Genomic DNA, 13,850 nt, shown 5'->3' with positions numbered 1-13,850 from the left:
AAATTCTAAAATTAAGAAATTGGCGCTTATAAAGTTTTTCCCCTGAACAATTCACTTGTTTCTTTCATCGAAATCTACCAGCCCCAAACATATTTGCACTTATTTAAGACTCACCCTGTATATTAATCCTAAATATATTTACCTGTAGTACTCCATACTCGTACCTCACTAGCATAGGGTAGAGCTGGTGGTGTATCCTTGGACCATCAACAGCTTCTTTGATGTTTTCACCAAACCATAACGATCTAATGATAGTCTACAACAAAATGTATTATGTTTAGTTTCAAGGATTTTTTAATTTTTAATTGTTTATTAAAAATTACTTGTTCTTTTTACGTAAAGGTCCTAAAAGATACCAAACTTAAAAATTAAGATAGATTTGTTGACGAAATCTCGAAAGAAAAGGCGTTTTAAGCAGTCACTAAGTCAAAAAGTCTCTAAAGGATCGAAATAAATGTTTGAAGTCACCATAAAAACGTGAGTCCAGTAGGTTTAAGCTTCATTTTCATGCATCCGTTATCCGACGATACGATGATACGATATTAATTTTATTGGTTGAATTTAAAGACTTCGACTGGTTAGAAAATTACGCAGTTTTTAAATTTATTGCACTTTCATGACTGCATTTCGGATACGATTATTTATTATACTGCATTTCCGTAACGATTTCGCTGTTTTACTTATGGTCTTCTTCTTCTTCTTAAGGTGCCGGCGACTTCTTGCGAAGGTTGGCGACCATCATGACTAATTTTATTTTGTTGACTGCTGCCTTGAACAGGTCGTTTGATGTACAGTTGAACCATTCTCTGAGATTTCGAAGCCACGACATCCGTCTTCTTCCTATGCTTCTCTTCCCTATTATTTTACCCTGGATAATTAGTTGTAGAAGCTTGTATCTTGTACCTCTCATTACTTGGCCCGTATATTGGAGTTTTCTGATTTTCACCTCTTGGGACAATTCTAGATCTTTTGAGACTCTTCGTAAGACTTCTTCATTGGTAATTCTGTCAACATATGATATCCGGAGTACCCTTCTGTAAAGCCACATCTCGAAGGTATCTATCTTTTTAAGCATTTGTTTTGTTAGAGTGGCAGCTTCTATACCATAGAGCATTATTGTAAACATGTAGCATCTTAGCATTTGTATTTTAAGGTGGTTACTTAAAGTTTTGCTACAAAAGAATTGCTTCATTTTAATAAAGGTGTTACGTGCTATTTCAATTCTCGTTTTTAATTCTGATGATTTAATTCTGATATACATTGTTGTCGTTGATCAGGGTTCCTAGATATTTATATTTATAGACTCGCTCTATTATCTGATGGTTTACGATCAGTTGAGTATTTTGATTCGGTGTTTTGGTAAATATCATGAATTTTGTTTTATTAAGGTTCATATTCAAGCCATAATGGATACTTGTTTCATACACTTTTTGGACCATTCGTTGCAGGTCCTGTATACTTTCTGCTAGCAGTACGGTATCATCTGCGTATCGTATATTGTTTTCCGTTTACTACTACTCCAGCTGCTTCATTGTGTAATGCCTCCCTCATGATGACTTCCGCGTACATATTAAACAATAGCGGGGAAAGTATACATCCCTGTCGTACACCACGTTTGATGTTGCTCTTTTCCGTGTATTTATTGTCTATCTTGATGTTTGCTGTTTGGTCGTAATATAGGTTTTCAATAATTCTGGCATCTGTGGTATCTATTTGCTTTTCTCTCAGAATTTTGATAAGTTGTTCATGACGGACTCTGTCAAATGCTTTCTCATAGTCCACAAAGCCGGCGTACACATCCTTGTTAGCATCCAAACAGCGCTGAGTCAACACGTTTATACTAATAATGCTTCTCTCGTGCCAACTCCATTGCGGAACCCGAACTGTGTATCGCTGATGTCGTTATCCAGTTTTTTATACACACGGTTGTGAATTATTTTTAAAAATAATTTGAGTGTATGGCTCATTAGGCTTATGGTCCTATGATCTTTACATAATCTTGCGTTGACTTTCTTAGGAATCACAATGAAGGTCGACACCAACCAGTCTTTTGGTATCGTTCCTGATCTGTAGATCGCATTGAAGAGCTCAGCAAGTGCATCCAAGCTATGTTCCTTAAGCAGTTTTATTATTTCAATGGGTCAGGGTCTGGGCCAGGTCTGGGCCAGGTGCTTTCGCGTTCTTCATGTTCTTCAGCGCATATTCTATTTCATCTGTTGTTATTTCTGGTACGGTTTCTATATCATTTTCTGGGGGTAAAGATCTATTTCTGTCATCTTCGAACAGCGTTTCGATATATGTTTTCCATGTCTTAAGCTTTGATGTCAGCTCCATTACTATATTCTCATCATCATCCACCAGTATATTTGCGTTCCTCTTTTTATAATTTCCAGTGATCTCCTTAACCTTTTTATGTATATTAAAGGAGTCATGTACTTTTTGCAGTTGTTCAATTTCGGCACATTTTTCATTCAACCAGTGTTCTTTCGTCACTTTTACTTTCTTTTGTATTTCCCGATGTATACTTTTATATCTGTTGTTTTCAGTGGTTTTAGCCTCTCTTCTTAATCTCATTAATTCGATAATTTCATCGGTCATCCATTCGTTTTTCTTTTTCTTATTCTTACAGCCCAACTCTTTGTTTCCTATTTCAAGAATTGTGTCTTTAATTTTCTCCCATTCGATGTTTATGTCTCCTTTTATCTCTACTCTGTGATGTTTGCAATTCTTCTGTAAGTCGTTTTTCAACCCTTGATCTAGTTTCGCTGTTTCTTAATCTTGTGACGTCCATTTTGGTACCCTTCGTGGACTGTTTGATACGTTTTAAAGTTAGTTTGAATGTTGCAACTACAGGGTTATGATCCGATGCGATGTCTGCCCCTGAGTATGTCTTGGCTGAGAGTATGCTATTTCTGTATCGTTTATTAATCATGACATAGTCGATCTGGTTTCTTACTATTTTATCTTTTGTGTCCTGTGGTAATCTCCACGTGTATAATGTTCTTGGTGGTAGTTTGAATAAGGTGTTTGTCACTACTATATCTTTCTCTTGGACAAATTCAACCAGCCTCTCTGCTTTCTCGTTACGCTGTCCTAGTCCGTGCTCTCCAATGACATCCACAACTCAACAACTATGGTCTAAGAGCTATCAACGTTTTCGAGAGAGAATTTTAAGAAAACTGGTTCTTTAATATATCTTTTGCTCTTCTGAACAGAGTGTGGACCGTCTGGCTGCCGGTAGACGTTGCGTTCATTACTGCGCATCATATCTGTATTCAACATCTGTTCACTACTGCGCATCACAAATTCTCCCTGTATTTCAGGAACTAAGGAAGCTAGGGCAAACCTACGTGTAGCATATTTAATTTCATAAAAAGTAGCAGAGTAATGTCAAAATCACATCATTGTAGTATATCTACTCATAAACAAGAAATCCCATAAAACACACGAAAATGGGATACCCTGTACAGATGCGATGCGCAGTAGTGAACCGCATTAGTGTACCAGTTGCCAGACGGCCCGCACTTTAGTCAGGAGACCATAGCAAAAGATATATTAAAGAACCAGCTTTCTTAAAATTCTCTTTTTCCCGACGTTGCTAGCTCTTGTACTATTACATTTTTATCAAAATTAGATTAAATTTGTCAAAAAAAGTGTTAAAAGTCCGTTATCGTACGATTTTTCTCCATTGACGGGCTGGAGTAAAAAATACAGATGAAAATTGGCGCGAAACGACTATGACCAATCAGAGCGCCCCGTCGGACCATCGTATGGGTATCAACGGATAATGGACGCATGAAAATCAAGCTTTTAATGGAAGAGATCTCAGGAGACATTTGAATCAAAAATCTCAAACAGGAAACCTAATATAGAGCTTTTTTAAAACTCAGGCTCTATAAATATTTATTTATCAAATATAATAATTTTAAAACAATAATTTATACCATATCTGATTTCTTACCCAAGCTACAGATGTCGTTATGACAGTTCCTCCTGAGCCTCCCACTACCATCTTTGTGTCCGAATTTTTATCGACAATAATTGTTGGGCTCATTGACGACAGAGGTCGCTTTCCTGGCTTCATCTCGTTGTTGGGAGAGCCAGGAATACCAAAGTAGTTCTTAAAGTATGGAAACGAGAAATCGTCCATCACACTGTTGAAGATTATGCCCGTTTGTTTCGAGGTCATACCTGCACCAAAGCTGAAACGAATTACAAGTTTTTAAATTTGAAATAATTGATCAACCAAAAAAATCTCTACAAAACCTAGAAATAAAATATAATTTGTAACTCTATTATAATGTTTTAAATTAAACAGGATATTCAGAAAGAAATTATTACATTCTAAATTATTAAGAATCTTACAGCCATAGGTTGTGGCTATTCGAAAACAGATTTATAATAAAGTAGGTACTTACTAAAGATTAATAGAACTAGTGACCGAAACAGCATCGCCATTTTGGTCTACAATTGATATGTGGGCTGTTCCATGGTCCCCTTTATCGTAAAATACTGCTCCATAGTGTTTTGGGTCATCAAAAGTGGCATTGTCTACTATTTGTTTCCTTATGTTTTCAGCATATTCTTTAGACGTTAAATTAGCCAACAACTAAAAAAAACAAGTGCTTTGTTACTATTTTACACTAATCTACATCATTTGTATTAATAATGGCTTCACAGATTCAAAAAAAATCCTTGTCCTAAAAATCTGAAAACTTTTGGGCCAAGAAATGTTTTTCTTATAAAATATGACAAAATTCAAACAAACTCTAAAATGTGATAGCTGTTGATTCTACCTTTTCAATGAACTTTGAATCATCAAAAAATATTAAACTTTAGCCGAGTTACTAAACAATTTGTCCTATCAATCAATGATAGGTTTATGAAATCTATTTCTGGAGCGATAATACTTGGAGAGAAAATTCAGGGATTTCGAGGCAGAATATCTCAAAAACTACTAATTCTATGTAAAAATGACAAGGGCCATTTTTATAGGTAATTACTAAGGTTCAGAACCGGGAATTCTCGGTTCTTTCGGTACTTTCGGGACTCGGTAATAATAAATAAAAACATATTTTTTGTAACGTGCGAAAGACTTGATATTTTCTAGCGGTCGAAACCAAACTCTCCTATACAGGATGTTTCAAAACAAATGCGAAAAACTTCAGGGGGTGATTCCTTGTTCAAAATAAAGGGTAGTTTGCTTCATAAACGTTGGGTCAAAAGTCAACCATTAGGGAGATATCGCAGTACAAAGATGGCGGAAAAATAGTGTTTTTATTTTTTATCTTGAAAACGAAAAGAGATAGACTAATGAAATTTTATGGAAGCATTGCTGTTATCAAAACACCCTTTCTGGTAATTTTTTAAATTTTTTAAAATGAATGGAAGGGGTTGAAATAAACTACCCCTATCATTCTTGTTAACGAAATTTAAAGAAAAATCTTATCAAACACATGCAAAAAATTAATTTGGGTAGTTTAGTTTGTTTAGAAACTTTTTTATCTCTTGTATTTTTTTGATAAAACTCACCGATTTGAAATTAAAAAATAAAATGTAAAGCATTACATGTCAGGACAAAAAATATTTTCTGATAAAGAATCTAGTGGGCTGCTGTAATTTTTTTAGGAAAAAATCTAGTCGGCCGCTGTTACTTTTTAGGATGTTTCTAATATTATTTTATTTGACATTACTCTACTGCAATAGGTTATTATCTAGATGATTATTATTATCGTTATTATCACTAGATTCTTAATCTAATTTTTTTTTGTCCTGACATGTAATGCTTTACATTTTATTTTTTAATTTCAAATCGGTGAGTTTTATCAAAAAAACACAAGAAATAAAAAAGTTTCTAAACAAACTAAACTATCAAAATTAAAGCATTTGCATGTGTTTGATAAGATTTTTCTTTAAATTTCGTTAACAAGAATGATAGGGGTAGTTTATTTCAACCCCTTCCACTCATTTTAAAAAAGTAAAAAAATTACCTGAAAGTGTGTGTTTCATAACAGTAATGCTTCCATAAAATTTCATTAGTCTATCTCTTTTCGTTTTCAAGATAAAAAATAAAAACATTATTTTTCTGCCATCTTTGTACCGCGATATCTCCCTAATGGTTGACTTGTGACCCAACGTTTATAAAGCAAACTACCCTTTATTTTGAACAAGGAATCACCCCCTAAAGTTTTTCGCATTTGTTTTGAAACATCCTGTATGTATAAGTAGTGATGCTATCTCTTACTGTTCTTACCTAGTTCTTACTTCTGTTAGAGATATATAACAATCGATCTCTATAACAGTAGATTGTTTGTTTACAGGTGAATATATTATATTGACGTTTTAGTAATAAAGTCGTCAGAAGTTAAAATATTTAAATTGAATTTATTTCAAAAGGAATTTTGTAAAAGAGATAACAAATTCAGAAGTGGGATAATCGTCCGACGTTCTTTTATGAGAAGTATGAGCGAACAGGATAGTGAAATTAGCCCAAATCCTGTACTGGAATCAAATTTTGAAAAATTTTACCGAAGTCAAGTAGAGCTGCCTATTAGTAATAATACACAGACACGATAGCCTGTCGATGCAGGTTATAGGTTCGTTCGAGACTCGGTAACAGTAATTAAAAAAATATTTTATTGTTACGTGAGAAACTCCTTTGAAACTTTCTACAAAATCAAACTCTTCCAAATAAGTAATGATGCTAAGTATTTCTTGTTGTTCTTGCTTCTTTTCTCTTTTGAAGTTTCTATAATATTTATTATGTTATGTTTTAATAGATATTTGCATTTTTAATTCAATATTTTAGGGCTTTAGTCTCAAATTCAGTTAAATGTTGTTTGATGTGAAATTTAAGTTACCTATATACTTTTTTCTTTACTTGTTTTCATGTTTGTGTTCATGTTAATTTTCTCATGACTGATTACTTAATAATTTGATATTATTTTCATTAAGAATCTCGTTTTACTTTAAAAAAACATGCCTTGCTTTCTGATTGATGAACGGCACCACCATTCAACAAAAATTAGTCAGTACCGAAAGTATCGAAAAAACCGAGAAATCTCAGTTCCTAAGAGTCGCGGTATCGAAGTTCCCGGTTCCAAAAAACAACTCCGGTTACGGAAACCTTAGTAATTACCTAACCTTCATTTTTTATTTTTCTGTAAACGGTATATTTTGGCAGATATTTGCGAAAAACTGATTTTCGGTCATCTGGGGCCATCTTTTCGACCAAAGCTGGCCGAGCACGATGTTACAATTTTTTCCCATAAAACTACTCCCCAAAAGGTCCATAATCCGCCTAAGAAGTCATGGTCGGCGAATTACGTCGAGACTTGGGTCTTTTCGTGTCCTTATTTACTGGACTAAAATACAATACTCACCTCACTAATATTGACAAAGTTCGTATCACCCAATTCGGTCCTTTTGGCGTAGGCGTACTTGAACGATTCGATTATTCTGTGGTAGGTTGTTATCGTTCTGTTCAGGTTGCTGACACTCTTTCCATTAAAGTTGTATCCGTCCAGGATGCCCATAATGAAACCTAGAATTGCTCCAGACCCAGGAGGCGGGGCTGTATACAATGTATCAGAGTTTTTGAACTGTACCGAAACAGGATCCATCCATTGGGCTCTAAAAGTGAATATAAAATATAAAACGTAATAATGGTTCTTATAATAATAATACTAATTATACTATTAATATTACATTCTTTATAGTCTACAACTCAAAGTCAATAACGCTCTCTCCGAAATTTGTGTTAGACAAGCAGAGCTTGAAGCTCACAGAAAACTTAAGTCTTTTTTTGATTTAAATCATTTTAGTGATTTAAGTCATTTGATTTTAAGTCATTTTTTGAAAGCTCATTTAAGTGTTTTTCAAAATCACTTGTTATTTAAATCTTTATTGCGAAATAGAAAAATACTTAAGTCTTTTTAGAAAAGACTTAAGTCATTAAAAAGATTTAAGTCTTTTTATAAAAGACTTAAGTCATTAAAAAGGTTAAGTCTTTTTATAAAAGGCTTAGGTCAGATTTTTATATATTTTTATGATACATTTTTAACAGCAGCATTTCTTTTTAACAGTTAGGCGGCAGTTAAACTGCAGATTTAAAAAAACAATGGTCAATACCACTAGTAAATAAAACGTTAGTTTTTCGGAACCGGTTTTGAATATTTGTCGTGTTACGCGTGCGTAGTGAGTCTGTGTCTTTCAATTGAATCTACGAATCCGTTATGTAGCCTGAAAGATGAACGAAAGGAATTTGTCTCGAATATATTGAAGAGTACCTTAAAATCCTCCAGCCCTTAGCTTATGCCATCGATATAATATTACAGAGTTTAACAGAGTTTTTTTTTTCAGAGAAAGAATTTATTCAAATAACGAGAAGGCTAAGTAAGATCAGTGCGGAACATGGTCTTATGCTGAACAAAATGAAAACGCCAAGTTATGATAATAGACCGAAATCCCACTAACATCGGGGAGATTGATGGTTTTGAAGTGGTCGAAAAGTTTAATTAGCTTGGATCCCTCATAAAAAACAACAGAGGCTGTGACAAATAAATCAAACGCAGACTAGCAATAACTCGTAACGCGACAATAAAACTGACTCGAATATGGAAAGACTTTGCAATATCCAAGCGCAACGAATTAAAATTACTACATAAGGACCCTGAAAACTTCAAACTTGACTTTAATGACCCTGGAAACTACAAACAGAGGAAAAATAGATGCTTTCGAAATGTGACCCTATAGAAGAATGCTGCGAATTTCATATATACAGAAGATCGGACCAACCCAACGTCTCAATTCTAAGGTAGTAACCTAACCTAACCTAACCAAAATAAACCGGTCATACCTTAGGTATTTTGGGCACATTTCGGGAAGAACAGACGGACTGGAAAAAATCATCATCGAAGGGAAGATTAATGGCAAACAACAAAGAGGAAGGTTTCCAAAACCAAAGTGAAGAAATTATTGGTCATGGTCTGCAAGAGGCTCTACCCGCTCTGAGCGGGTAGAGCTCAAGAGAGAGAGAGAGGGATGGAGAATAACGATCCGCGCAATTGGGACATGACGTAATCATACTCTTTCGGGAGTTAATTGACGAGAAGAAAATCTCTAACATCATATTAAATAATCATTTATCAAATAGATTTCTGACAATGCTGTACTGTATATAATAAGGGTCGGCATTTCTGGTCTTGGAAGCCGATTTTCGTCTGTACGAAGAGTACGGTCAACATGCTGCAACTAAAAGAAGACAAGTCTTTTTCAAAGCGCATGGAATCTAGCGTCAAATTAAGTGATTATGTAATAAATACTTCGTATTTTTGCTTTCTCTGACTTACTAGATTGCAATAGCGATTCACTCCGATACATGTAAACGCCGACCCAGGGTTTCGCTTGCCAGCAGGGTATAATAATATAATATAATAATAAAGCTGATGGGATTGACTGACAAAGGCATGTGCAGATTTTGTCAATCTGAAGAAGAACCAACAGCACGCATTTTTAGTCAGTGCAACAGCCTGACAAATGGGCGGTTCTTTGTAGTAGCAATAACAAGCCATTGAAACAAATAGCTATAGAGAGGTCCAGTCTCCAAGTTAATAGACTTTTTAAAAAGTGTAGGACTTGGGAATGTAACTTAAAGATCAGAAGAGGATCGTAATCAGGTCGTACAAAACAGAGGTCGATAGCCAATTCAAAAATATAAAATTAATCTAAAAAATATCATATCAATATCTATCAAAATATTAATCAAATATCTATAAATATCAATACAAATCAAATAATCTAAAAAAGGAAACTAAATTATAAAATATACATATAAAAATATTAAATAAGAAAAAGACAGCCCAGAACCAGATTTGAACCAGCAAATTGGGGCTTTAGGCTCCGGTTTGCTCCTTTTATTTTCCATCATTGATTTTCGTTTCTTCGTCATTTTTTCCATCTCCTGGGTTGCACACGGTACCTTGTCGCATCGTTTGCTTCTTAGTTTTTTGTGTTTTGGGATCGGTTTCATCGCTTCCTTCAGTAACATAAGTGTACACTAGTGTAGGTGTGTTTGTATGAGAATGTGAGCGTGCGTGTCTGCACTGGTGTACACTGGTGTATACGGTTGCGAGTTGTTGAGGGCTGAGCCGTTTAATCTTTTCCTTATTTTTTTATACATTTTCCAAGCATTTCCCTCACTATTTTTCTCTTGTTTATATAAAAATATTCAATAAATAAAAACACGAGAATAAAAATAAATGATCTTGATAATGACATCAATAAGATGATTAAAGAAGAATGTAAATAAAACGAAGGTAATGAACAACAATGTAAAATACAACAATTTGTTATTGATACTAGCATTTGTCATAAATATATAAATTTATATAAAGTAGCTCATTCACTAATACTTAAGAATTTATTATAAATGTTTCTTACTCATATTGTGCCAAGTCATCAGCAGTAATTATTCCACCAATCTCCTTGATATCTTCCAAGAACATTTTTGATAGAGTTCCATTATACAATGAATCACCTCCATTTAGCGCTATTAGTGTTAAGGTTTTACAAAGTTTTCTTGGTATTATTTTCGATCCAGCTGTTCGAAAATTGCCCTTATCATCCTTAAACCATTCTCTAAAATAAACATATCCAATATAGAACATAATATGTATACCAAAAAGAAATGTAAATGATACAATATACACATCTACAGGGTGGTCCAAATTGTATTCGGAAACCTTCGGCAGCATAATTTACTGATAAAAATAAGTAAAAAAGCCCGTATAAATTTATGTCCTAAAATGCTATGTTAAGAAGATACAAGGAGTATCATTTTTATATCATTTTTTTCAAAATCACTTCTGAACTAATGCCGATATCTGGATTGAAATTGGTGTCTGAGTAGTTTTTGACATGGAAAATCTGATTTTGATGTCAATATGTCTCCTACTTATAGAGAGTGGTGCTCTGTATACGAGAATAGATGCGGCAGATGAGACAACAAAGAATACTGCACCTGGTAGTGAATAACCTGTGGTTTGAATTTTAAAAAATGGTTACAAATCCATAATGTAATTCTTTGGTCTTTTAATATTAATTTATAATTCTATACATTATATCATTAGCCTTCTTTATTTCTATACATGATAAATCTGATTATTACGTTTTATTTTATGTTGATACATGAAAAATAAAACACACACACATTTATTTATTTATCATATCTATTTAGACAAACATTACTTATTAAAGACTAATGAACTACAAATAAATATTAAATAATATTTATTTTTCATTTATTATTCTGTCATAATATTATTACTTTTTGTTGTTTGCGTGGGTCCTTATTACGTAATTTTTTATCGAGTTTTTTTAATCGGTGATACGCAACATAATGGGCTAATTTGTGACAAGGCTGATTTAATTTCCCCTTACGCCTCAAGTAGTGTACGGTGGAGCTACCAATTGTTCTGCGGCTAACGCATAAAACACTTATTTTCCCTAATTGTGTGGAACTGAGAGCGACAGTGTTGCCATATTAAAATGCGTAATAACTGTAATACGTTTGACGAAAATATCTTTAGATGGAAAATCCGCGTTTATGTATGGAAAATTTGTTCGTGTTTAACATAGAATAAACAACAAAAATAAAAATTCTATGACAGATACTGAACATTTCGTATGATCGAAAAAAGTCGTTTAATTGGCTTGGAAATGACGATTATTGATATTTAATATAATATTTTACATATTTTGCATATGAAATAACAGCGATCTTCATTTCCAAGCCAACTCTAACGCCGTTCTTTGTTTAATCATTTAATATTATATTAAATTGATTAATGATGGAAAATTCCCATTATTAAGGTACTGTACCCAAAATCCGTAAATCTACGGATTAATCCGTAGTTCTGGCAACACTGTCTCCGGCAATCACTCACTCTGTCGACGAAAAGTAGAACTACAGTATTCTTTGTCCGCTGGGCTATAAACGAGGCTATAAACGACGATCAGCGGGAAGCAGCGCTGAGCTAAACTAAATCTCGGACATGCTGACGGTAATGCCAGCTACATCTCGGACATGTTTTGCGCCACGAAGTCGCCCATAAAGTTGCGCATCTTCATATTTCTTCAATCAAAGATGATAACTAATATACCGTGCCTATGTAGTTTATTTAATTTCTTTAAGATTAACAACTAGACGAACCACATGAACGCATAGTGATTAAGGGATTTTTTAGGCTGGACTCATCCAAAAAGAGCAAAATAATTTTAGTCAAAAAGAGTTTTGACCAAAACTGTCAATCTGGTCATTCTGTTTACGTCCAGGCTTAAATATAAATAATTTATTATCAGTATTAAAAAAAAATTAAATTAGCATACTTAAAGTTTTCGTCATCGTGGTTGATTTTGTTCTTGAAAAGTGAAGTATATTGATGCATGGTCATGTTGTAGCCGTTATTACAAAGATCTATCGTAGGTTGTATCAAATCCTCCCATTTCAATGTCCCAAATCGCTTGTGAAGTTCCCAGTAACCTTTCAGTTCCCCTGGAACAGCTATCGCCAGTGGACCTGTAAATAATTATTGATGTTATTGGTGTCAATGGGAAAAAAACTGTTTTAAATTGTCAATTGGGCAATTTTTTTGTTTATCACTTTAATATTTTTTTTAATTTCTGTGCAAATTATTTAATTTCATGAAGTCGGCTAATAAAAAATAATTTAATTTAAAAAGACAAGTAAACTAACACTGAAGGTGGATAACTGGTGGACTATACAGGGTGTCTCAATATTCCGTGGACATATAACTATTACAGTAACTTTTATTATATTTTTGGAATCAAAATAAGTTAATTGGATACAAACTTACACAGGGTGCCCCACGCTGAGCGTGTATTAGAAGTTTCTGGAGAACTACAATATCTAGATCGGAGATTTTTTCACGAGAGCTATCGATTAAAAATCTTTTCAATATGGCGGCACTTCCCGATATACCGGAAGTTGACAACAAGTTTCTTATTTTAAAAGGGTACCCCTATTTTTATTACATATTTTCTCTGTAAAATTTTATCAATTTTGATACTGAACACTCTATATCTAACATCAACCGTTTTTGAAGAAAATAATAGTTAAAATTTTGGACGAAAAAAACTGCCTGTCAAAAAAATTTGTGTACCCTAAACGTCAAATTTAGTGATTACCACAGTCACTGTGACATAAAGAAAAAATATATGGCTATCTATTTCAAAAATTAAATTGTTAGAATGTCATATAATATTGGCCATAGCTGTCATGGAATTGAGCGATTAAAAAATTATAATAAATCATTTTTTTCAAATGGAACCCCACTTTTTTTTATTTCACTAAGAAAAAAGTTTTTCAATTCGTTATCTTGTGCCTATACCTAAAATTATTCGTTTTTAAGTTATTTTAGATCTAGTTTTAAAGTGTATATTTTTTCTTCTTGATACTATACAGCTTCCTTTGACATTAAATGTCAAACTAAAATGTCACACTGTGGTAATCACTAAGTTTGACGTTTAGATTATACAAATTTTTTTGACAGACAGTTTTTTCCATTCAAAAAATTTTAAAAATATTTTTTTGCTCAAAAACGGTTAATGTTAGATGTAGAGTGTTTGATATCCAGGGCCGGCTTAAGGGAGGCGCGAAGTGGGCGGCCGCCCGGGGCGGCGCCTGCTAGGGGCGGCACATCCAGGTGTGGCAAATCAATTACAACTCAAAAATTTCGTAAATATTTTTATTAACATCGGCCAAAGATTTGAAAAGAAAATGACATCAATAACATAAATAGAACCGATACTAAACATTGTTTAAATAAGCT

The 13,850-nt window shown here is 33.6% G+C and overlaps 1 protein-coding gene across 3 annotated transcripts in view; it reads right to left on the bottom strand.

Annotated features, from left to right (window-relative positions):
• The window catches only part of LOC115888550 (glutathione hydrolase 1 proenzyme-like), a 138,314-nt gene that overhangs the window by 1,162 nt on the left and 123,302 nt on the right, over positions 1-13,850 (bottom strand). The window lies entirely within an intron of this gene.

The sequence above is a fragment of the Sitophilus oryzae genome, unplaced genomic scaffold, assembly GCF_002938485.1.
Source record: "Sitophilus oryzae breed Bouriz unplaced genomic scaffold, Soryzae_2.0 scaffold_1167_pilon_pilon, whole genome shotgun sequence".
NCBI lineage: Eukaryota > Metazoa > Arthropoda > Insecta > Coleoptera > Curculionidae > Sitophilus > Sitophilus oryzae.
Note: the sequence above shows the minus strand (reverse complement) of the source record. Positions and strands in the feature narration are given on the sequence as shown.